This window comes from Cricetulus griseus (genome assembly GCF_003668045.3).
Source record: "Cricetulus griseus strain 17A/GY chromosome 1 unlocalized genomic scaffold, alternate assembly CriGri-PICRH-1.0 chr1_0, whole genome shotgun sequence".
Lineage (NCBI taxonomy): Eukaryota > Metazoa > Chordata > Mammalia > Rodentia > Cricetidae > Cricetulus > Cricetulus griseus.
The window spans coordinates 220,023,433-220,048,582 of NW_023276806.1; the positions used below are offsets into that span (position 1 = coordinate 220,023,433).

General features: G+C 38.8%; 1 pseudogene; it reads right to left on the reverse strand.

The window, feature by feature from the left end:
* Positions 1-409: 409 nt before the first annotated feature.
* Positions 410-1,048, reverse strand: LOC100764279 (annotated as a pseudogene).
* Positions 1,049-25,150: the final 24,102 nt, after the last annotated feature.

Here is a 25,150-nt window from a genome sequence, read left to right on the forward strand (position 1 = left end):
ATCAGGGGCTAATCAGGAAAGAAAGTGAGAGCTGAGGACAAGCATGTCCTCTTGAGAATTAGTATTTAGCTTGGTGAGTCACTGGAGGAAGCAAGATTTTCACCTGTCCTCTGGGTGATATCCCTGTTTGTTGAAATTTACCACCTCATGGGAGGCCTCTTGGATACCAGTCTGGAGAAAAAAAATCATTTTGTCTTGAGCCTCTTTGCCAGACAGCATTTAGTAAGGCCTAATAGTATCTCAAAGTCAAGGGAGGAAAGAGATTAGAGCGAGCAGATGAGAATATGGGTTAATTTAAGTTGCAAGATCTAGTTAGTAACAAGCTGAAGCTATTGGCCAAACAGTTATAATTAACAATAAGTCTCTGTGTGGTTATTGGGAGCCGGCTGGCAGGACAGAGCTGGCAATCTCAGCAAAAAACTCTGCCTATGTCCTCCAAGTGACCTGCTGCCCAAATCTTTAGTTGGGCTTTCTGATTGATTTTTCTCCATTCCGAGTACAGCTGGAGATGGTATCGCAAAGAGACAAGCATCCAGAGCATATAGATGGTGAAAAGGGCAATGCTGGGGTCAATGAGCCCCAAGGTCTCCAGCCAGCTGTGCAGACTGGGGTGGTCCAGGGCCCAAGCAGGTACGGCTGGCCTGATATGGCAGCCAGCAGTGTAATGAACATTAAGCACACCATGTCACAGCCCAGAGTCCACTTCTTGGTGTGAGATCTGGGTGTTTTAGATGCTCTGTGGGAGGTCAGTGCCGCTGTTTCATGGCAAACTCAGTCTGGCACAGTAGCTGGTTTAGAGGACAGCCATTTCTTCAGGCAGCTCTGTGCACAACACCCAGTGTGTTGGTGTAGCCACATGGGGACAGCAAGTTCTCCCCATTTGCTCCCTTGTGGCAGATTTCACAGAAGGGACAGTCACTCAGTGTTTCCAAGTCTGGATAACTATTGAGCAGCTGGCCATCCCTTGAAGTCCCCTGTCCCAACCTTGGAGAATGTATAGTTATCAGAGCAGTTGCATAGAGAGATGACAGCAATCACCTGTCATCATGGACACAGGGAGCTTCAGGTCCTCAGGGTCTGAGGCCCATAGTCCCTGGATCCTGATCAGCTGGCCAGGCTAGGCATCTATGCAAGCTTCAGGGTCTCCCTGGTCCATCAGCTGCTTTTTTCTCATATATAGATATAGATATAGATATAGATATAGATATAGATATAGATATAGATATAGACATAGATATTTAAAACCAAGTGAACAAGAAAAGTCTTTTCTGTACACAAAAGATGAGAGAAGATTAATCGCCGATCAACCAACTCTGTAAGAAATGTTAAAGGGAGTCTCTTAGATAGAAAAAGAAGACATTATGTAGAATTGTGTGGTCTACAAAGCTGTAACCCCTGGGTACTGCATGTGTGCCTTCATGTAAGGTATCTGGATTTTGTACCAGAATTCTTGACACATTGCTTATTATTGTGTACTAGAAAATGTCTCTTTTGATGCTTGGCTGGTATTTTTCTGCTAATTAGTATTTCTTTCACTCAAAATTTCTAATCTTTTGGGAATATTTTCTTTATTTTTTGATGTGTATTTTTTCTGTTCTTCCTGTGGTTTGAAGGATAGAATCCAGACATGCATACTCAGCTAATGCTCTACAAATTAACTACACTTCTAGTCCTTCCTTTCTTTCTTTTTTTAAATTAAAATTTTAACTCACAGAAGTATGTTTTATATGTGTGTGTATGTATGTCTGTGTGTGTGTGTATGTATACATACGAGACCACTCATCCTGCCTGATTTTTCATGTTCGGAATCATCTTTTTTTATATATCTGTCCTTCTTGTTAGAAAATTTCATAATGCATATAGAGTGTTTTGATCAAATCCATTCCCTTTCTGCCCCCTTCAACTCCACTAGTTTTCCTCCATCACTTTCTGACCCGCATGACTTCATTTTTATTTTTTTAAAAACCTATTGAGTCCACTCAGTGCTAGCTGTACGTGTATGGGTATAGAAGCATCCACTGGTACATGGGTAGCTTCTCAGGGGCTGCAGCCCTGAATAAAACTGACTCTCCCCCCCCAGAAGCCATCAATTGCCAACTGGTTGTCAACTGAGGTTGAAACTCTTTGAACCTCTTCTCCATCCATGCTGAGATTTTTCCAGTGCTGATCTTGTACGGGTCTTGGGCATAAGTCACAGTCTTGGTGAATTCATGTGTACAATGGTCCTGTCATGTCTGGAACATAACTTTTTGATAGCAGATGTCTCCTACCTCTGCCTCTTATATTTTTCCACACCTGCTCCTGTGAGAATCCCCAAGCCTTGGTAGAAGATGTGTGATCTAACTGTCTCGTATAGATCTGGCACTCCACAATCTATTATTCTCTGCACACTGTCCAGTGAGAGATCTCTATATTGATCACCATCTTCTGTAAAAAGAAGCTTCCCTGGTGAGGGCTAGAAGATACCCTGATCTGTCCACTGTGGTAGCTAGTATATGTCTATTCTTTCCTTTGCATTTTATGAAACTTTCACAATGTTAATGTGTTTTGTTTTGTTTTTTGTGACTGTGGTGTGTGTATGCCTTCCTGTGGATGTGTGTAAGGATGCAAGTGTACAATGTGTAGATAGGCGCGTGGTGTGTATGTGGAGTAGGTGATATCAGGCGTCTTCTTTGAACACCCACCACCTTATTTTTTCACACAAGGACTTTCATGTACTGATTAGGCTGGCTGGTTGGCCAATGAACTTTAGAGGTTGCCTTTTCTCCTCTGGTGCCACCTCATCCAGCTTTTGCTTGCATGCTAGGGAATCCAAAGCCAGCCCCTTAGGCTTTCTTGGCAGGCATTCCACCAGCTGAGCTGTCTCCACTCGCCTGAACCCATTCTTTGAAGCAGAAGTTCCTGTAGCTTAGACTGGACTCAAACTCACCATGTAGTCCATCATAATCTTGAACACCAAACCCTCCAGTAAGTGATGGGATTATAGACAAGAGCTACCACACTTCACTGAGAGTTTATCACCTCATTACAGTTACTTTTTATTCAATTTTATATTTAGGATGCTTTTGTTGCCCCAAGAAACTCTGCAGTCCTGACTTCGTGCATGTGGAAGAGCTCTTCTGAGCCTTCCAGGTAGCCCCTTCTAGCTCGCACATCTTCCTCTACTTGCATTTTGTTCCACAAGTTTTTTCAAATCTCTATAAAATGGATTCTGCTTATAATAAATCTGTATTATCTAACAGTAGCACACCAAATCATATCGTTTCCTCTACTGTTCTCCCTTGTGCAATTGTCTGTGAAATGTGCCATCTATACTCCCTGGATTGTGCTGCTATAAAATTTTCATGACTAGACTGAGTAGAAAATTGAGAAAGCTGTCATTAGTATAGCTGCCTTTTAGCTCACAGGTAGTCTTTCCCTGTTCAAGGACACTGGACTTCTTAATGTAATGAATATCTGATGACACTATTTTATAATCTTGATGATGCAAACATGAGAAGAAAATCAGACTTGATCCCTTCCTTTGTCATCATTGGACTTCACTGAGATATTTATGGAATACTTCTGTCTTTTGTGGTCACAGGTACCCATGTGAATACAAACGTGGTTCTCTAAATTTTTGTTCAAATCTAATTAAGGTCCCACTCCCTCTGAATGCTCTTATTGATTCACTAACTTCTTATATTAACGTAGCAGCATGCAGCTCTTATTTGGGACAATGTACATTTAACTATTAAATGTGTTGTCTCAGCATTTTATTCATGGTCATTTTTTGAATATATGTATCTTAAAGAGTAGGCTATTTTCTTCACATCTGTTAAAATTTAAGCTGAACTTTCATCACAGGGTTAAAAAATTGTTAGGGGGCTGGAGTGATGGCTTAGTGGTTGAGAGCACTGGATGCTCTTCTAGAGGATCTGTGTTTGATTCCCAGCACTCACAAAGTAGTTCATAACCATCTTTAATTCCAGTTCTAGAGGAATCTGATGCCCTCTATTAACTTCCAAGTAGCAGGCTTTCTAGGACTACCAGCTGCCAAATCATGACATGGAGACTTATTATTAGTTATAAATGCTCAGCCTTATCTTATGCTTGTTCCACTACTCTTATATGTAGCATGAATTAATAAAAACCCACAGACTGATATTGGGGTACAAGCTTCAAGCTGAAGATCAGAAAAGCAAAGCAGCCAGCCATTAGCTCTTACCTCTACCTCATATTGAAAGGACTGAACTCTCTGCAGTGTGGCTGGAGAATAAATCTCCACATGAGGCCCTTTTCCTTTTCCTTTTATACCTCCCTAGTGCTGGTATTAAAGGCATGTGATCCCAAGTGTTGAGATCACCTTTGTGTGAGCTGACTCAATTTCACATAGCTCAATGTGGCCTTGAACTAACAGACATCCATCTGCTTGTCTCTTGAGTCCTGAATCCTAGGATTAAAGGTATATGCCACCACCGAACCATCTGGCTCTATGACTAGCTAGTATGGCTGCTGGAATTAAAGGTGTGTATCACCATTGCCTGGCTCTGTGGCTCGTGCCTAGTTTTGATTTCTCAGACAAGTCTTAATAAATCAAAAATAATATATCCCCACACGTACAACTTAGTTTAACCTGTTTCTCTTCATCTATGTTTTGCCTCAGGGCTTTTTACCTTTCTTTCATTCTGTATGTCCTACTTTCCTGCTTCCTGTGTCTGGGGGCTGCCTGCCTGGCTGGCCCTAGGCATTTCCCTTTTTTTCCTCCCTTGTTTTCTCCTCTCTTGAGCTTAGATTCCTTCTCCTACTTATTATCTCTGCCTGGCATCCTGTCTATCTTGCTACTGACTAGCTATTGACCATTTAGCTTTTTATTAGACCAATCAGTTGCCCTAGATAGGCAAGATAAAACAGCAACGTATCTTTAAATAATTAAATAAATGCAACATAAACAAATGCAACACATCTTTACATAGTTTAAGTAATATTCTACAATACTTCTATGGGCATTAAGCATGGGCATGGCTCACATACATATATGCAGGCAAAATGCTCACATATAAAATGAGTAAAACTAATAAAAATTAGAAAAAACCAATTTTGTTAGTAATTATTGACTGTCAGGAAAAGAGCTGAACTCTCATCTAATTTGTGCAAAGGACATTTTACTGAATGAAGAGTCAGCATGAGTCACAGGGCCTGAAGCTTTTTCTGGGAAGCTCAAAGTTACTCAATGTGGGTGAAAGACTTGGTGTCTGTAAAGGCAATAGGCCAGCTCTGTCTCATAGCTAGCAATTATCGAAGCTAGGATAATATTCTCTTATAGAGCATGGGTGACGGAGGCTTTAAACTTTCTGATGATTACATTTCAAATAAATGGCTTGGAGGTCCTCAAGAATGATACCATATTCTCTTAGGAGGACCATATGGCTCAAAGAGATAGAGAAAGCATCTACAATTATAAGCTTTTTTCTTTAATCCCCTAGGAATGGGAGAATCAGAAGTCTCTTTGTCAAGTGTTGTATAGGGAAAATGGTGAATTCTTTTACAGTCTGAAACTTTTTTTTTTTTTTTTTTTTTTTTGGTTTTTCGAGACAGGGTTTCTCTGTGGCTTTGGAGGCTGACCTGAAACCAGCTATTGTAGACCAGGCTTGTTTTTACAGAGAAGAGAACTTAGAGGAAAAATGGGGCCCAAACCTTCCTCAGGGAAGCCATGTTGGGGCTATTCAAGCCTTTTGATCCAAGAACTTGGATGGAGTGCTTATGTTAAGAGTACCTTGGTAGTTTTCAGATCCTGTTTGTATTTCTTACATTATGTTCTTGACTTCTATCTTATTTAGGGTTTCTATTGCTGTGAAGAAACATCATCCCATGGCTGAAAGTTCTGCGTCCTAATTCACAGGCAACAGGAAGTGAAGTGTCACCTTGGGCATGGCTTGAACATATATGAGACCTCAAAGCCTGCCTCCACAGTGACACTCTTCCTCCAACAAGACCACTCCTCCTAATAGTGCCACTCCCTATGAGCCAAGCATTCAGACATGAGTCTATGGAGGTCATACCTATTCAAACCACCACAGGTTATAATAGCTCTTCATGACCATTGAGCTAATTCATTTAAATACTAATAGCCCTTTAGTTACCAAATCCCAATTATTGTTTTCTTTTGTTGTTGATTGGTCTGTTCTATTTGTTACTGCATAGATGCCATGTCAGGGCCATCTTTTATAATTCTTCAGTTTATACACTTCACAAATCATCTGGATGAAGGGGTAATGGAGAGCTTAAACCCAGGCTGCACTTTACTTGTCATGACATCTGATAGCAGGGTTTCATAGCACACACACACATACACACACACACACACACACACACACACACACACACACACACACCACCACCACCACCACCACCACCAACAACAACAACAACAACAACAACAACAACAACAACAAAACGTTTTGTTTTGGATATTTGAAATAAATGAATCTTTTATAGCTAACATTTTCAATTATTATCTTGAATTTTGTATTGGTTTTCCAGTAATAGCAGTTTGGTTTGCTAGATTGAGGTGTTTGAACATTAGAGCACATGAGTGAGCCCATTATAAATGTCTGCTTGTTTTGGATCCAACTGAATATTTTCAAGATAATGTGGGTGTAGTCAAGGGGCTCTCAAATATAACTACTGTCTTGGTATGCATTCTCACAACCAAGAGAAATAGATTTCTCTCCAGGTAGTTTGCTGTCTTTTTTGTTGATTTTAGTTTTGAAACAGAGTTTTTTTCAAGTAAGGTAGTAATTCATTTTAAGTAATACAAATTTTCTTTTTTTTTTAAATTTCACAGGTTTGATACTTACTTTGTTTTTACTTTGAAATGATGTATTTCTTCAGTTCAATAATTTGCAAGTATTTTGTCCCTCTATACTGTGACCTGCATGTTCCTATAAGTTCACCCCTACCCCAAGAAAAGCAGCAGCAATGACAACGTAAAAGCAAACACACATCTTAAAATTTTGCCACAGTGGGTCTTACCGTAAGAAATCATTCAGAAGAAGCATTTATTACAGAAAGTCATTGCTTAGTCTGCATAGACTGAGAAAATTAGTTTCAGAGTTCCTCATGCCACTTTTAATTACTTGATCTGATATTCCACTATTGTAAAAATATCTTGAAAAGGCTAAAACAACTAAAATATATATATTAGTACCCTGTGTAAGCAATAACTTTCAGGGTTTATGCAAATGACATAACTGGCTTTCTTTCAGTTTTTGTTTCCAAACCAAAGCAGATTCTCATGTCACCCATTAAGCTTTAGAGCAGTAAAATGATGTCCACTTGTAATAGGCAAAGACTCTTATTTTTCTGTCTTAAGGCTCATCAGAGATCATTCTTCAGTTACCATAGAAACCATCTCTCTCTAAATTAGAGATGGTCTCTGAACAGGATGGAAATGAGTATGCTAATAGAAAGAACCATTTTTAATTTTTTCTGGAAGTATTTTCATTTCTTTTTTGGGTTTATCTAACATGCTAGATTATTCAGCCAGATCACATTTATTTTGTTACTAATGGTCTAGCAGTTAATACTAACTGAAGGAGATTATTTGGGGACAAAGGAGACTTTAAAGGGTGGAAAAAAACCAAAAACTTTTAAAACTGAATATTCTAACTGTTCAGATTTTACTATTTACTTCATCAGCAATACTAAAAATCAAATGATATAATGATCCTTCTTTGGGGGGCTGGGAGTGTAGCTTAGTGACAGTGAGCTTGCTTAGAACGGGTGAGTGCCTTGCCTCCGTGCCCAGCCTTCCCTTCCTGTTCCCCCAGCCCTGCCACAGAACATCTCTTATAATAATTTGTCTTTATCTACATATTCCCAGATAAATAACAGATTAGTCTATGGGTCTATGAAATGTATATTTTGTCATGGCAACAAAAAAAGTTACAAATACAGTAGCATGAATGTCTTTGCAGAGAATACATAGAAAGCAATCACAACTAAACATTTAATTTGTCATAAAATGCATAAATATGAATGGCCAAGAAACTACACATTTACTTCTTCACAATTGGACCTATCTCTTTCTAATTACAGTCTCTATTTTTTGTGTTAATATTTTCTATGGCAGCATATTCTATGCTCATATATTTATATATACTATGTGTACATATACCCCATATAAATGCAAGTGAAAATATACCTAACTATTCTAAAAACAATGGACGATGTTTTGATAAACCTCAGTCAGAAGTACTATGAAGACAGAATGAACTGAACATGGATATGCATATCTTTTGGGGAAAAGAAAAATGAACCCAATAGAAAACAACGATAACAACCCTGGGTGTGGAGTTTAAATTCTTTCATTTGAATTTCAACCATACTTCCCGGTCTTCAAGGCTATTATATGTAAATTACAAAATTAGGTAAAAATCTTGACAAATGAACATAAGCCAAAGAATCAATGTTTTTTGTTTTTTTTTCTGTCTAGGCTGGATTTACACTTCCATGTCTGTTCATAGAAAGTTGATTGAGTTCTCCCACCATCAATCATACACCAAAATTGATACTTTTATTGGTTTTCTTGTCTCAGAACTCTTGTGAGAGATTCAAAGGTGACTTTCATTTTATAATACTCTGATAGGAAGACTGGGCTCCCAAAGTAGTTGTTCAATACAATTTTCCTATTTGGATTATTTGTTGAGGTTTTATATTATTTTAATACAGCATCTCATTGTATGTCCTGCCAATTATCCAATTCTCTACCTGATAGATATTTATCAAAAAAGACACAGAGTTAAAATTTAATAGTGTTAATAATAATTCTCTTCTCATAGACTCACAGATTAAAATTTATTCTGCTCCTTTGAGAATAATACTTGAAAAGAAATGAGTAAATACTGATAACAAAGTGATTTTCTCATAAAATGTAACAATGAACCTAGGTATAGGGTTCACATGAGCATACTTCCAGCATTTTGGAAGTAGAGTTAGAAGGATAGTGAGTCTGACGTCAGCATTTGTGACATAGTGAGATCCACTCATCCAAAGTAGAAGTATAAGCCAGGTGATGCACACCTTTAATCCCAGCACTTGGGAGGTAGAAGCAGGTAGATCTTTGTGAGTTCTAAGGCAGCCTGGCCTACATAGTGAGTTCCAAAACAGCCAAAGCTACATAGAAAGACCTTATCTTTAAAAAATAAGAAAAAATGAATAAATAAAAGTGCAAACAATATAAAAAGCATTCCTCCATTTTATATCAGTTATATGCTCTGCTACATGCAATATATCCACTCAACTGTTGATGAAGTTGAAGGACAAACAAACTTCAAAAGTTAAATCTGATACAACCTTGAGCCACCTAATAATCGTAAATGAAGAATCATGTGGCATCAGAGAAGAAGCAGACTTTTGGGTCAGTAATGTAGCTCTAAGACAATGGATATATGGAGAAAGATCGTTTCTACTGTCTTCAGGGTATGTTCAGGACTGTGTGTAGAAAGTCTTGTTTGTGAAAGTGCAAGTAAGAAATTTCAACCATCATATTAATGCATGATGCTTGTTTTTGTTTTTGTTTTTTGTTTTGTTTTGTTTTTGGAGACAGAGTTTCTCTGAGTAGCCCTGGCTATCCTGGAACTCAAAGAGATCCACCTACCACCACCTCCAAAGTGTCTGGATTAAAGAAGTGTGCCACCATTGCCTAGCTAATGCATTCTTGTACAAATGTAGACAAGAACGTGTCAAAGATTAATTTGATTATTAATATACATGCCAATTAGAATGATTATGCTCCTGAAAGAAAATTTGAGATATGTATAGCTTATATTATATAAATGTATATTATATTTATATATTTATTATGTATATATGCAAGTGTTCAGATATGCACATATACCTACATACACACTGGCTATATGTGTGCATAGAGACAGACATCTGTATGTGTGTTATGGAGAAGAGAGAGAGAAACAGAGATAGAGAGAAAGATTAAGCAAGGAAAGAAAAGACTTAGTGAAGTAAGTTTTACTCAGTAAGAGACAAAAACTGATTAATATCCTACAGGGCAATGAAACTATAACTTTTTTGGGTGATCTTTTCTGACAGAAATCATTTGCGCCTCTACTGGAAAAAAATCTATAGCATTGACAAGGACTCCACAGGAACTGGGCCCCAATCAAAGCTAACTAGTAGATGGAACAACAGCATTTCCTCCCGTGAATTAGATAATCCTTGGGTGGTCCTGTCAGAAAGTGTTCCCAAGGATACCGAAACTCCACAGACTGCTGGCTTTGTCCTTCTCTGAGCTAGCATGATATTCTGTGGCAGTACCAGCCTTGCTCTAAAAGTCTGCTGTCTGTAGTTCTCACATTGTCATGCTCTGGTGAAAGTTTCCTATGCTGAATTAAATCCCCCTACAGCACCACAGAGTGTACTAAAGGAAACATCTTGCCTTCCAGTATTGTACAGAACATTAATGTCATGGGAGAGACTTTGTTGTCTTTAAGTACCTCAACAGCCAAGAAACTGCAATCGTGTCTATATTAATACAATTATTGTAAACATATCTCTTTCCCACTTAGGCTGATCTTCCTGTGTTTTAGTTAGTGTCTTTGCTTTCTTTCTGCCATGGCACCATTGTTTTAGTCATGTGAAAATCCTGTGGCCATGCTGTTCATGCTACTCTTCACTGTGTGGGTGGCTTCATCTCTCAAGACCTAAAATGGTGTTCATGTCGTTCTGTTCTGTTTATCTCGTGAGACAGATTTTCCTTTTTTGAGCAAAAGTTAATATATACAAGACCTGAAGTTTGAATGCAGGCTTTGAGTATACAAAAGAAGACCTATTGTTCTGCACCCAGTAAAATGAAAGCACAACCCAGAATGCATTGTTTCCAAATAGAATTTATATTAACATATGCAACAAGAGGCTTCAGGAGAACACTTTGTTTGAGAGGCACACATGGACATTCTTGCCTGGAAGACTGGAAGCTAAGAAACTTAGAATCGGCTTATCAAACAAATACCATTACCCTTATCCAGTCAAGGAGAGAATAATAAGTAAAAATGGGAACACTGGTCCTCATTAGATTTGTAATAGCTCATGTACACAATCCCAAGCTACTGATTTTTGGAAGTCACTTTGAAACCTACTAATTACTTAACACAATCCCTGACTTTTACCCAATTATAGATTTGGAAAACACAGATGAAGTAGATTTCTCTTACACCTCACATCCAGTCTCTCAAGTAGATTCTCACCTTTGTTTGACACATGACAATTGATAGCCTACTAGTGCCACATAAGTGTTAGCTGAACTCCACACACAATTCAGATTTCCTTGTTTTGTCCAATGTCCCTTTTCCGCTATAAAATATCAACTAGGATGTCATATTATTTAGTTGTTTCACTCCCTTAGGCCCCTCATGGCTACCAACACTTGTCAGATTTTCTTTGGTTTTTGTGAACTTGGATACTGTCCAAGAACACTGGTCATGTGTTTTGGGGAGAGACCATTGCTGCATGTGTCTAGTTTATTTCTCATGGTTAGACTGGGATTATGAGATTTTGGAAGGAAGATTGAAGAGGTAAGGAGAGATTTTTATTGCCTTACATCCTATGGCATGGAAGTTACTATGACTCATCTCTGTGGATGTTGACTTCAGTCCCTCATTGAAGCAAGGCTTGTCTAGCTAGGTTTCTCCATCACATGGCTACTCTGACCTTTTGCTTTCCACATTGTACTCCTCAGAAACAAGTTACTATGCACAAAGCCCACATGTTAAAGTAGAGGAGATGTGGCTTTTTCTCCTCCTGGCAGCAGAGCATCATCAGATATCCTCCCAAATTCTCTACACATTACCAGAATTCTTCCTGAAAGATGTGTCTTTCTTGTCGCATTTATAAATTAGGTATCATTATTTCATACTCTTCCTGTCAGTTCATAGATCATGAATGATTATTTTAAACATTGTGCTATAACCCAGTGCTGGTTTTGTTGTTGTGGTTGTTGTTTTTGTTTTGTTTGTTTTTGTTTTTAGACACAGGGTTTCTCTGTAGCTTTGGAGCCTGTCCTGGAACTTGCTCTGTAGACCAGGTTGGCCATGAACTCACGGAGATCCATCTACCTCTGCCTCCTGAGTGCTGGGATTAAAGACGTGTGCCACCAATGCCCGGCTTGTTTGATTGTTTTTTATTGCTCGAAGTGTTGTGTCTTTGACCAGTTTGAGACTTCTCCCTTTGCTCCTGCCCCGTTGACATGCCCCAGTCATGTAGTGCTGTAGTTTGAATATAAAATGTTTTATTCTGGCTTGTGTGCTGAATGCTTGATCCTCAGCTGCAGGTATCATTTTGGGAGGTTCAGAAGGCTTTAGGAGTTGTGGCCAAGCTGTAGGAAGCAGGAATATCTTGTTCCTGGACCCTTCTTGTTACTGTGGGTTCTCCATAAAGCCAACAGATTTCCAGAGTCATGAAGTATCTCACAAAGGGCCCAGAATCACCCAAACCTAGGATTGTGGATGAAAACCTCTGGATATATGAGCCAAAGGAAAGCCTTTCTCTTGCACAGCTGTTTGGTCAAGTAGAACAAAAGTAACTGAGAAACAAGAAGAGGCTTTGCTTTGGTTTTTGAGCACTTCCATGTTTTTCTGACCTTACAAAATGTTTCAGACTCACCTTGTCCATTTTCTGCTCAAAGCAGCCATTTCTCTAAGGAACACTGATTCCTTTTATTTGAGAATAGTATTCAAAGCCATGATCTGCATCTACATGCCTTCATAACTGGGTGTTACTCCTTTTAGCACTCCCATCTGGCATAGCAAAGACACTGAAGCACTGTATAAATGTGTGTCTACGTGTACCTGTGCATATTTATATTAAAGCATGAGTTCATGTCCTCTTTCGCACTCTATTACGAAGTAGAATCCTTTTTGATATAAAAGAATCAATTGCTTATTTCAGAGCCCCCCTTAAGATATTAATCTAAATTTGACTTTAACATCATCTATGGTTTTAAGAAATTATGACAGTAGCCCCATTTGAACATTTATTTGGCTAATATTGTTCCCTTGGCTTATTCAACTAGGCATATAATTTATTGATTGGCAATATCTAGATGCAATAATTAATTAACTTGTTAGTTTTATTACTATAAACAAAAAAAGGATTCCAGAGACAGTATGCACTGCTGAGGAAGCAATTATCTTGTTCAGAGGTTTATTTTGAAAAATTAGTTTGACTAGTGATATATGGAAAAATCATAACAAAGCAAAACCCTTAATTAATAGGACAATGGAAAATTCTAGAATTCTACAAAGCTAGAAATGGTTGTATCAGTTTTATTTCCTCGGCTAGCTATCTGATGATCATTGGTAAGGAATGCAGTTCAAGAGAGTTAAGATATTTAAGTATCAGACAAAAACTGTAGTCTTAGATAAGAATTTAACTTGAGGTCTGGAGAGATGGCTCAATGGTTAAGAGCCACGGGTTCTCTTCCAGATATCCTGAGTTCAATTCCCAGAACCCACATGATGGCAGTTCATAACTACTATCTATAATTGCAGACAAGGGATCTGATACCTCTTCTGTGCATACATACATAAATGCAGACAAAACACCATATACATAAAAATAAATAAATACATCTATAAAAGAAGAATTTAACTTGAATCTGTGATTGGAATTCAGTAGGCACACTTCATAATGTTTCTAATCCAAGTAACAATTTTACAAAGAAATATTTGAATGTTTTTAACATGGCAACAAAATTTTGAACCAGTATTGTTGTAAATGTTAATTACCTTTATCTCTCTCTAATTACACTTTAAATGTCTGTGATGATATGGGTGCAGGTGTATAATTCTGTTCTAAACCCTGTCCAATGCAAACAAAGCAACGGAAGAAGTTGTCACTCATCTTTGAGCTTCTGGATATGAACGGATGGGCTTGCTGTGAGACCCTGAGCTTGGCAGGATAGAACAGAAGGGAGTGAGGAAAAAAAATGAGTGAATTTGTTTTTCTTGGAGAACTGACTAGAATCAGCAAGAAAAAAAAAACCATCTGCTGAATTTTTACTCAATATTCTGTATTGATTCAACTTAATGCATCTGATTTTTTTCCCAGCAGTTTTTAACACCTGCTGACAGACCTGGGTCATAGAAATTAGTATATGCCCACAGTCTCTTAACACTAAAGTGAGAAGCCAAGTTTTCCTTCTAGGTACTGAGTCACTTTTCCCATGAAACTCCCTGGACTTAGATTTATACACTCCATCTTTGCCCTCAGCTGGGTAGACTGTCTTCACAAAAACCATTCTCCATCCTGCGTACCTGTGTATAAGGCACTCTCCTGTTCTTTGGACTAATTCTTCAGTGTCACTCTTTGCTAGTTGATAAGAGAGAGAGAGAGAGCCCTCTTTTTCAGGTCCTCAATCCTATGCGTAGAAGGGGCTATTTTTCTGCTGTTTGCAACAGTGAAGCTGTTCCTCATACTATATTTTCCTTTTGACAGAGAGCTATAAAAACCGAACAATCCTCTTGTACACTGTGAAGATTTGTCACTCGATCTGGGTTAATTAGCCAGTAACCAGGCAGGAAGTATAGGTAGGGTGACCAAACAAAGAATGATGGGAAGGAGAAGGGTGGAGTCGGGGTCACCCGTCAGACGCAGAGGGAGCAGGAGATGAAGGTGCTATGGTAATAAAGGTACTGCCACGTGACAGAGTGCAGATATGAGTTGACTTAAAACGTAGGGGCTAGTTAGTAATAAGTCTGAGATGTCCGCTGAGCATTTACAATTAATATAAGTCTCAGTGTGTTTATTTGAGAGTTGCTGGAAGGAGAGAAATGCCTGATTACATATGGTGGCTTCCTGGTGCATGCTCATAGCACAGACGGCTCTTTTAGAAGGTCCTGATACCAAACATTTTAATGGCATTTATGAGCAGCCGGTGCACCCTACTTGGTGGTGGCATGGACTCAGAAACTCCCCAGAGTTTAGGCAGTAAATATGGCTCCTGCTGGTGCCTATGAAGGTAGAATCACAGAACCAAGGAGCTGGGAGGACCCAGCTGCCAAAGCCTCCGCTTTGGTGCTAGACATGCTGCTTAGCAGTTTAAAGACTCGTGTGGTCAGAAAAAGATAGGGATATGCAGTAAAGACAGATTCAGACCAGAAAAGCAAAACAAAAAACAACCCTCTAAACGGGTTACAGTGTGTTTAAAAATCTACAAAGGCTTGGGAGAGAAGAGGAACAGGGTAGAAAAAGTCCTTAAAAAAGAAATAGAGTAATAAAAATATGATAAACCACATAAAGATAGAAAATACACAGAGAGTCTGGATACTGTATATTATTGTGTTGTCTTTACATATTTCAGCTGCTAAGAGACCTTAGATTACATAAAGTGCTAGATTAAACCAACCTATTTATTTAAAAAATATCTTGACTTCAAAATTTAAGTTAAAAGATATGTTACTTTTGGAAAGAGGTTCAGTTTTATTTCTGGATTGATTCTGAGTTAAGCAAACTATGGTTTGATAGAGGAAGACCTGCTGAGAAATCTCTGATGAGAATGGATGGCCCAGACGATCCAACATTTCAAAGTGCCTCTGTTGTAGTTTCCTCAGAGTTCTGCATCCAGAACAGCTTCAAAGCTGCTGGCTGAGATGATCCAGCCTCACAGAATCCTTTAGTCAGGACTGGACCAGGATTCTACATTTTCTCAGGGTCCCCCAAAGATTGCCAGTACCCCCAATCAATCGGATGTAGGCTAGAGAACTTTGCCCACATTCCTAAAGATAAATTATAAGTGTTGGTCACCATTAGGGGGCTTGTTACAAGTGGTTGTTGGTCATGGTCAGGAAAAAAGCTGAGCAAAGGAGATTCGATTCAGGGATCTCATTCCAAAAAGAAAAATGGGGATGATATAGGATAAAATGGTAGATCATTGAATCTACTTTAGTTCAAAAAAGCAACTGTCAATCTCAAAATATTTTATTACATTGGTATGGATTTTAGTTCATTGATACAAATTTAAAGTTATTTCTGCTATATTGTATGTATATTTCTACTTCTGTTTAGGATATTGTGCTTATACAGCTCACTTAAAAATGTAATATATAATTAAGAAATACAGATTAATAGTCAACTATAATAGCAAACTTATAGCCTTGTTAAGTTTTCAAGGTCATATAAAAATGTATTTCTGATACATAGGCAATCTTCAAATACTTCAAAGACCTACAGAATATGGCATTCATAATGTTTTAATAATGGAGACTTCTCATGACAGTGAGACACAGCTGATCTGGGAAGCACTGAATTCCAATTGGCCTTCTGAAGATGGAATATGATGCTTTTGAAGTAGTCCCACCACCCCCTCCCCCAGGAACCCACTTAGCTTCTGTTATGTGCTTTGAATGTGAAATGTTCTCCATAGACTTTGGTGTTCAAGTCTTGCATGACATTATTTTGAAAGTTTTACCAACTTAATTAATGGAGGAAATGGGCCACTTTAGAGCATGTTCTTGAGGACCACCTCTTATCCCTGGTACCCTCTTGCCTTTCTGTCCCTTAGCATCCAGAGATAGACATCTCTGCTCCACCACATCCCCTCTGCCCGTGTCCTGCTCACCTCAAGTTCTAACAATGAAACCTGATGCCTATGGACTAGACCCATTGAAGCTGTGAGCCAAAATAAATTCTTCAAACATCTGAACATAGTTGTTGCTAATAGGTTTGCATTTTTAGTGGTATGGATAATAAAAAAAAAAAGAAACTAGCTTTCATGTATTCCAGACTTCAGGAAATTAGAAAAACTACTAAGAACAATTGGATCCCACTTTTCTCACTGTCCAGAATGCAGAATAAAAACTATTAATTATTCCACCACAAAGTGAGCATCCATTCCAGCAAACCATGAAGAAAAAAAGAGCCTCAGTGGAGACATGGACCACAAACCTGTTCTCTATTGCTGAGGGCAGTAGGGATTGCTGGAAAAGTTTCCATAGTGGCACAGTTATCAGCAAATTCTGGTTCTTAGGTAGCTTTAAGAGGCTTATTTAGAGTGAGATTTATGTAACAAATGAAAACCTTACTATGGGGTAGGGATGGAGAGATAGCTTCAAGGTTTAGAGTACTGTCTACTCTTCTAATTGACTATGGTTCAATACCCAGCACTCAACATGGTAGCTCAAAACTGTCTATAATTCCAGTCCTGGGGGGTGGGGGGGCTGTGTGTGGGGGGGGTCGGTACAGAACAGATTTTGACCTATCAGTCTCTTCTGGCTGCTTCTGGCATTGCATGTACATGTTACTACACAGAAAATAAGTAAATTTTATATATAAATAGATACATAAAAAATACCTACTGTAAGAACTCAAATGGTGGCTGCATAGGGAAACACCCCACTAAACATTTGAGAAGGGTTGAAATACTTGGAAAGAGAGTAATAATGAGCATCCAAGAGTTCTCTTCACAGATCTGTAAGGTCAGGGCTCCTCTTCAATTTCTTCTAAAATACCTGGGCCAGAAATCTTTCGAGAAATTGATGTTATCTTTGGACATTTGTACTAATGAATCCAAAGGACAGTGCCATGAACATTTTCAAAATGCAAGCCTGTGGAGAACATGACAGAGAATCACTAACTCTTAGAAACTCTCCCACTCTCATGGGGGTGACAATGAGATGTTTGCTGTGGGGATGAGTGTTGGGGTTTCATGGATGGAATGGTAATGAGACATTCCTGAATCCAGTGATGTCTGTCCTTCTGCTCTATAAACAAAAACCTAAATAGTAATAATAATGACCCCAAAACCATACACACACACAAATCCAGATACTTTTCCACAAACTACCACCAAAAAAACTAACAGATGATAAAAATCAAGAGATGGAATTAGCAGTGGGCATTGTCTTCTCTTTCATCTGTGTATGATTCTTTAATTTAGAAAATTCCTTAGCAAGCTCAGAACTTTCTGATTAGACACTTTTAAAGAAGACCTAGGTATTTTATAAGGAATCCCTCAAATATCACATTTCACAAAGAAACAAACTCAGTAAGAATGCACTAAGAGAGCTAATGCACCAGGCAGTGGTGACACACACCTTTAATCCCAGCACTCAGAAGGCAGGGGCAGGTGAATTTCTGTGAGATTTCCAGGACAGCCACGGCTCTGTTACACAGAGAAACCCTGTCTTGAAGAAAAAAAAAAGCTATTTTAAGAGTCTGGTGTTAAGCTTAAAAAGATAAAAGAAGATGTTTTCTAATGAGTCCCATTGGTTAACTTTGGGATAAGTTACATAGTAAAATAAATGATTATTACAATCAATTTAATAAAGTAGAACTCACGATTCCAATACAAAATGTAAATAAATAGGAGAGAATTAGTAACCTACCTCAGAGTAAAAGTTCATAAATTCAATCACCGACTTGAAAAATTGGAAGAGTATCAGGCTATCTCCATAGCCTCCAGTTATCAAATTACTTATTAATGACATAAGGACAAAAGATCTTCCTACAGTGGAGAAACCTGCAGGTACCACCTAATCCACATGATCAGAACTAGCAGTTACCTGTATTCTGGGAGAAAAATAAGCTTCCCTTACTCTCCAGATACTGCACCAAGAATGGGTGTCACCTCTGTGATATTCTACCAGGACACAGAGCACAAATCTTATTTTGTGGAAAGATCAAATTTGCCTTCGGGTATATTTTACGAAAGGTCCCTTTCCTCTTTAAAACCAAAGGTCAAGAAAAGCTGAGATATTCTTTTTGATTCAAGAAGAAAATTAAATCTATCTGAACATCAAACACACTATAAAGAACATTACTGGTGATTAGATAAATTTTAATATGAGTCATGGATTTGATGTGTGGCAATCCCTAACTTCTGAAACGTAAGTTATACTACAGTTAAAAAAAATCACTTTCCTTAGAAAATAAACACCAACTTAGAGAAAAATAGCCAAAGCATTTTCCATTTACTCTCAAATGATTTGTAAAAATAGTAGAACCCTCATATATAATAAAGCCACTGAGATGGCTCAGAGGGTAAAGACTATTGCTTCACAAACCTGGTTAACTGAGTTGGAACAACGCAAAGTGGCGAGAAAAGAACCATAGCACATGTGTTTGCACACAGTGTAATAATAATATAAATAAATTTTATATTCTGGGTATAGACAATAATAGGTCTCATGGTGACAGTCTGTTTACCCTCCCATCATCTTCTCTGGTCTTCTGACCTTCCTGCTGGTACTTTCTTCTTTCCCAATTTCCTTCTTACTTTAATGTCCATTAAAAGAAAAACTAAAACAAAATGAAAAAGCTCCCTAGATTCCTCATCTGAGAAAAAAACACATGACATTTGTATTCTGAGACTGGTTTATTTCCCAATAAGTTTATGAGTATATGCTCTTTTCCAAAAACAGACAAAATGTAGCAATCTCTGTATAACTTAATAGAAAAGGAGATGAACATAAACTTAAGAATGAGAGAGCACATATGGTCATGATATCCCAAATATTAAAAAATAAAAATACCAGAACAACTCTACTGATACATTTGAAAATATTTTTCTGGAAATTATAGATGAAATATTAAGTAGCAACAAAACTATATTATTGAGAAATATTATATGTAATGACAAGATATAATTTACAAATAGACTATTTTAGTTTTATTCAAAAACAGATTAAAAAATCACAGTTGGAATAGCATAGGATAATCTGTTAACTGTGATTATTCCCAATTATATGGATTTTTGGTGATTGAATTTTGGGGTCTTTTCCACATCTTCCAAATATTAGAGAATACTGTGTGTAATCTTTTCAGTAGCTTCTATATAAATTAATACAACATAAAAAGAACTAAATAGAAATTTAAGAGTAAGAAAGTACGTGTAGGCATGTTTTCAATTTAAAAACCCGCCATAAATCTTATGAAATATCTATGAAAACATAAATTAGAAAAACATGTGCAATGCCTCTGGAAAGCGGGGATTAGACTCCATATATCGGGGTCCTTGAAGGATATATACTAATTACAAGCAGATGTTATGGTTTAAACAACTCTAATCATAGCCAATGAATGCTTGGCCTCTTGCCCCAGAATAGGGCACCAGGGAATGGACACAGCCCTCCGACAGGAAGAGGTCAACACTGTGGAAACTGGCCGGACATAAGCATCTTATTGCAGATATTTTTTTTTTGAAGGGGGAGATTCTTCTCCCGAAGCTCCCATCAGCACATTCTTTGTACATTCACCTAAGACTTCTAAGAGATCCAGACGCTGTCACTGGGGTAGGACATCTTACCTGTGTAGCTCTGCTTTTTAGCTCAGAGGCCAGCAGTCTCCAGCCCCAGAAAAGCTGAGACTGTCAGAAGAAAGAGTTGGGAAGAAGACCAAAGTGATTATTGTCCATTTATCATTTCCCCCAGAGGTTGAAATCAGATTAGGTGTATATAATAGAGTAAGTGACTTAAGGGGAAAACTATTTTTTTAATTATGTGGAAAAAGAAAAGGATGTACATAATAAAAATATGCTACAGAAAGTGAGTTGGAAGAGACAAAAACAAAATGACTAGATTTTGTTGTTTAATTTTTCTGTGAAAAGATGGGTTCTTGTTACCCTAATACTAACTAGAGGAATCAAAGGGAAAAAGTCAAATGGAAAAAGATGAACTGTGAGGTACCACCTGAAGGCGGAGAGGCATTCAATCAATGGAGCAGAAGCCAAAAGCACTGGGTGAAAGAGAACATTTACAGTGGTGGGAATTAAGTCAGATTTAAGCTGCAATGACTAATATTTATCAAATAACTGAGAACAGGGATTTTGGCAGAAAACTTACCAATGTAACTAAACATATGTATAGTTCGCATCTATCATCTTAACCCTTTCTTATCCACCCCCCGACACACACACACACACACACACACACACACACACACTCATAGAACAATTGTAAAAAATTGATCTGAAGCAGCAGTGTAAAGTCAGATAGCCTTAAAATAAGGGTGGTGTGTTCCTTTACTGGAAAGTGGAAAATCTACAATTAATAACCAAGAAAACAGTGCAAACTGGCTTTAGATACACTCTTCAACATGACCTCCAGGAGGAAAAGAATTTCTTAATGAAAGTAAAAGCACCAATATGTCAGATTGGAAAACAAACAATAACAGCAACAAAACTTGCAAGACTGTAGCTAAACTGTGTAACTATGGAACAAAGAGCTTCTTGGAGGCTTTGAAATGTTGATAATGAAACACTGAGTTGAATAAAATAAGCTGATAAACCAGGGACAGGACAAAAAAACATAACAAACTAAAATACCAAAGAAAATTCAGATAGATAAAATTTGATATTAATCAAGGGTCCCAACAACTTTTCTTTCTTGCTTTTTTTTAACCCTCCAAATTTTTAGTAATCATTTTATTTATTTCTTCATGTAATGCAATGGCCATATTTTGAATCCTTTTCTCTAAAATGGTTGTTATTTTTATATTTAAAATAGATGTTTAGTTTTAAATTTTTAATTTACTTTTAGTTTTTGAGAATTTCATCCATGAATACTGTGTTCATATTATTTTCACCCTCCAACACTTCCTATAGTCCCTCCTCAAGTTCATGGTCTCATCTTTAATTAGTACTGTTTTTACACACACACACACACACACACACACACACACACACACACACACACATAGGTGCACAGAGACACACAGGCAAAAACACATACATACAGACACACACAGAGATACACACACAGATACAGACACATACACAAACAGATACACAGGGACACACAGGCAAGCACACAGAAACACAGATACACACACACACACACACAGAGACACACAGGCAAAAACACATATATACAGACACACACAGAGATACACACACAGATACAGACACATACACAAACAACAGATACACAGGGACACACAGGCAAGCACACAGACACACAGATACACACACACACACACACACACACACACACACACACACACATAGGTGCACAGAGACACACAGGCAAAAACACATACATACAGACACACACAGAGATACACACACAGATACAGACACATACACAAACAGATACACAGGGACACACAGGCAAGCACACAGAAACACAGATACACACACACACACACACACACACACACACACACACACACAGGTGCACAGAGACACACAGGCAAAAACACATACATACAGACACACACAGAGATACACACACAGATACAGACACATACACAAACAGATACACAGGGACACACAGGCAAGCACACAGAAACACAGATACACACACACACACACACACACACACACACACACACACATAGGTGCACAGAGACACACAGGCAAAAACACATACATACAGACACACACAGAGATACACACACAGATACAGACACATACACAAACAGATACACAGGGACACACAGGCAAGCACACAGAAACACAGATACACACACACACACACACAGAGACACACAGGCAAAAACACATATATACAGACACACACAGAGATACACACACAGATACAGACACATACACAAACAACAGATACACAGGGACACACAGGCAAGCACACAGACACACAGATACACACACACACACACACACACACACACACACACACATAGGTGCACAGAGACACACAGGCAAAAACACATACATACAGACACACACAGAGATACACACACAGATACAGACACATACACAAACAGATACACAGGGACACACAGGCAAGCACACAGAAACACAGATACACACACACACACACACACACACACACACACAGGTGCACAGAAACACACAGGCAAAAACACATACATACACACACACAGAGATACACACACAGATACAGACACATACACAAACAGATACACAGGGACACACAGGCAAGCACACAGAAACACAGATACACACACACACACACACACACACACACACACACACACACAGGTGCACAGAGACACACAGGCAAAAACACATACATACACACACATACAGACACACCCACACCCTGTTGAGTGTATTTAGCATTGCTTGTATGCACGTCCCACCACTTGGGATTGGATCTCCTATCTGGGAGACTGTCTCTGGAGAAGCCTCGTTTTCCCTGTTGTAGCAGGGAGAGATGCTCCAGCCAATGCTCCATATCAGGCTTGCTGCCCTCAGACAAGTTCTTTGAGAGCACAGTGGCACCATCTGCTTACCTCTGCTTATGTCTGTAGTGGCAGAACTGAGTGGATGTGATCCCATATGGGCCATGAAGAACATGCAGGGTGTTTGTGTCCTTCCGGAAAACGTTTGCTGGCCCTGAAATAGGCCGTGGAGAAATACCAAGATGCAATTTTTTCAAAACCCATGTGGAGAAAATACATTCATTGAACTGAAGAACACCTGGAAGTGTCATCTTTGAAGACATCGGTCAGGGGAAGCTCGGCTGAAGAGAAACAGAGATGTGTCTGAGACATTAAGGCTGAGGATGAGAAAGTGTCTGGAACAGTAACAGCAACAACAACAAAGATCTGTGGAGAACAGATGGCCGGCTGCTGTCATGAGATAGTAGTAAACAAAGAAGAAGGTTGTCTGAAATAAGGTTGGGGGTAAAAGCCAGATCCTGTCTGCCTCGGGGGAGAAGTCTAGACTTCATCCCAAGGTGCTCAGACTTCCGCCAGAAAGGTAGTCATGGTTAGGTAGTGTAGTGACATACAATATTCAAAAATCACTGGAGGGATGACAGGATATTTGGGTTAGGTGATACTGTTAGTGCTGAGTTCATACAAACATTGGCTTGTATGTTTGGGGTTTTTTTACTGGGAGAGTGGCCTTGTCCCATGTCCTGTATAGTTGAGATACAGATTCATTATAGTTTGAACTGGCTTTAAACTCAAACTCATTACATAGCAGAGGCTAACCTTGAACCCCTGAGCCTCCTGCTTTCGCCTCCTAAGTGTTGGGCTTTGAGAAATGGATCACCATCCCAGGCCATATTTTTTTCCCCGCTTGTGTATTTATTAGGGTATATTACTGTTGCTTGTTTATGCTGAGACAAGGTCTCACTATGTATCTCTGGGTGGCCTGGAACTCTCTATGTAGACCATGGTGGTTTCAAACTTACAGAAGCCATTTGCTATGCCTCCCGGGTGCTGGGATTAAAAGTCTGTGAGGCCAGGTCTTTTGTTATAAACACTTTGCTTTGGGTTTCAAGGGACTTCAGGGAAGACTTTGAGAGGAAAGGTGTGCATCATAGGCTCCACTTTACTTATTCCGTCCCAACATTCTTTCTAATGCCAGTGGAATATTTAGTCCATAAAGCGCCAGATACAGTGTGATGATCCTTATCCTCAGATATATCTGAAAACAAAGGTGGAGAAGGCAAAGCTTGGTCTAGCATAGAAATGCCTTGACTATAAATAAGGAAACCTCTGGAACCTGAAAAGACCTTTCCCACTGTGCATTCCATATTGTTGTTCCTATTGCTAACTAGTCCTCTTCTTGTCAGCTAGCAGGGGTGTTATCAGGGCCAAAGACATGCTGTGTAGTCAAGTGCACCAAATATATAGTGAAGGCATGAGGGGTAGAAAAAAAATCAGAATTTTCTATAACCTGTATAGGACATTGCCACCAAGAAGAGGTTGAACAAAGGTGAATCTTGATGAAGGAAGAGTAACAGTCACTCTGCAAGAACTGAGGAGACCAACTTCATGCTTGCCATTTGTCATGCTGAGTGTTCAAGGGCAAGGCAGGGTGGTGGGCACCTTCTATTCCCTCGGATCTCTGCTATGGATCTGAATGGTGGGAGTTTTCTGCATCCTGGCTTTTCTCTTGGAAGATGAAGCAATTATTTTTCTGACATCCTATCTGGAACACTGAAAGTATCTTTGTCCATAGAAGTTAATTGATATGGTCTGTGTTCGTTGTATGACCTGTAGGGCCACACATTTAATTTTGCTTGGGTTTCCTTTTGTTCTAAACCTTTCCAATTCTTCTGCTAGGTGGTGTAGTTAAGAAGGGGCTCTTCCATGTTCTCAAGTCTGCTTTTGAGTGAGAGTTCCAAGTTCAGGATTGGCTGTTTCACGGGTTGGCAGGAAAGGACACAGTTACAGGGGCCCATCCTTAGCTGTCAAATACTGCCCAAGGTGTTCTCTACTCTGA